Consider the following 2,483-nt stretch of genomic DNA (forward strand, 5'->3'; position numbering starts at 1 on the left):
TTCTACAATTCCTTCCAATACCACCCATTTTTCTATTCTAAGCCTAAAAGATGCCTTTTTCACAATTCCTTTATACCCTAATTCTCAAAACTTCTTTGCCTTTACATTAAAAAACCCCAACACCCAACTTTCATGTCAGCTCACCTGGTGGGTAGTACCTCAAGGTTTCAGAGACAGCCCCCACTTTGTTATGCAGGCCCTTGCTCATGACCCCTGTACCTTGTCCCTAAAACCATCCACTCTCCAACGTGTTAATAATCTGCTCCTCTGTAACCCCTCTCAAACAAACTGCAATGCCCAGACTATCTTTCTCTTTTAAACTTCTTAGCAGAACAGAGGTATTAGGTCTCCCCTAAAAACACACAAATATACACCCCATCAGTCACCTACCTAGGCCTAGCCCTTACCCCGCAAACCTGAAGGCTCACAACCAACCGCATATCCCTCCTCCAGTCCCTCCCGCCTCCAAAAACTAAATAAGAAATTCTCACTTTTCTAGGACTAGCAGGATATTTTAGGCTCTAGTTTCCCTCCTTAGCTCTACTTGCCAAACCGTTATACCAAGCTAGTAAAAGCTCTTTCCATGAGCCTTTAAACTCTGCATAGCCTATTACCCAACCTTTCTGTCTACTCCAAAAATGTCTCACCTCAGCCCCGTCCTCACTCTCCCAGACCTCACCAAATCTTTCTCCCTCTATACCACTGAATGGCATAAAGTTACACTAGGTGTTCTAACCCAGGTTAAAGGACCCACCCTCCAGGTTGTTGCCTACCTCTCTAAACAGCTTAAAGCCACAGTTCTCAAATGGCCTGCCTGTCTCCAAGCTTTGGCAGCAGCTACTGTCCTCACCTTAAAAGCCTAAAACTATCTCTACATGCAAACCTAACAGTTTATTCAACCCATAACATCAAAAAACATGCTAACTCACCATAGTGTACTAAGTTTCATCTCTGCCCCACAGCTTCTCCAACTGTATGCTCTATTCATAAAAACTCCCCAAATCACCATGCTACTAGCTCTTGTCTAAACCCAGCCACACTCTTATCGCAATTTCTACCTGTCAAGACCCTGCACACTTCTGTATAAACACTGTTCAAACCTTTCTTATACCCTTTGCAAACCTAACAGACCAACCCCTTCTAAATACTTCCTTTACTTAGTTTGTGGACAGCAGCTCCTTAACATTCAGCCAAAATACCACTGTCCACAGTCCTCATAATCTACAAAATCTCCTTTCCTCCCAAGCATTAAGCTCCCTTCCTCCTTCCCGCATTCAATTACTCCATGCCCTCTTTATAAAAAATCCTGAAATCAGTCTTGCCAAAAGTGCTCCTCTCAACCCAGCATCCTTACTCCTTGTATCCTCTTCCCCTCCTACTCATTCTTGCACTGACATCCTAGATCACCTGCACCCACATTTCCAAACATTTCCTCCAAGACTCTCACCAACCCCGATGACCAGCTTTTTATAAATGGCTCCTCTTCCGGGTCCACTGGCTCCCCCAAAATTGCTGGGTATGTGATTGTTTCCCTTGACTGAGTAACTAAATCTAAACCCCTACCTCCAGGAACCTCCTCTGAAAAAGTGGAACCCATAGCTCTCACCAGAGCCCTAACCCTTTCCAAAGGCAAATGAGTCAACATTTACACAGACCCCAAATATGCATATCACATTCTTCATTCTCATACTGCCATCTGGCAAGAGAGAGGATTCCTCACTGCCAAAAGGACCCCTATCACTAATGGCCCCCTTATTTACCAACTCCTTCAGGTCACACACCTCCCAACTGAAGCAGGAGTTATACACTGTCAAGGACATCAAACAGGGTCAGATAAAATCTCAAGAAGGAACCAAAAGGCTGATGAGGCAACAAAAGAAGCCTCCCTTTCTTCAGCTCCTGCCTCCCTCCTCCTCATTATCCCTACAATCCAACCTCAATACTCCTCCACTAAAAAAGCCTTATTACTACAACAAGGAGCCTTCCTCTAGGGGGACTGGATAATTAAGGACCAGAAGCTAGTCCTTACCCAGGGCCAAACAAACAAAATCCTAACATCTCTCCACCAATCTTTCCATATTGGTGCAAGTCCCTTGTATCTCCTCCTCCACTCATATTTCTTCTCCCCTCACCTATTCATCTCATTAAAAAACATAACTTCGAACTGTCATATATGCTCTGTCACCTCCTCTCAAGGAGCCCTCCACTCCCCATCTATTCCTACACACCAGCTAAGAGGAACATTCCCAAGAAAGAACTGGCCAATAGATTTCACCCACATGCCTATGAATACATAAAAATAACAAAACAATACATTTTTTATTTATTTATTTATTTTTGAGACAGAGTCTCGCTCAGTTGCCCAGGCTGGAGTGCAGTGGCGTGATCTTGGTTCACTGAAATCTCTGCCACCCCGGTTCACGCCATTCTCCTGCCTCAGCCTCCCCAGTAGCCAGGACTACAGGCGACCACCACCACACCCC

Source organism: Trachypithecus francoisi, unplaced genomic scaffold, assembly GCF_009764315.1.
Source record: "Trachypithecus francoisi isolate TF-2019V2 unplaced genomic scaffold, Tfra_2.0 Lachesis_group5, whole genome shotgun sequence".
In the NCBI taxonomy this organism is placed as follows: Eukaryota; Metazoa; Chordata; class Mammalia; order Primates; family Cercopithecidae; genus Trachypithecus; species Trachypithecus francoisi.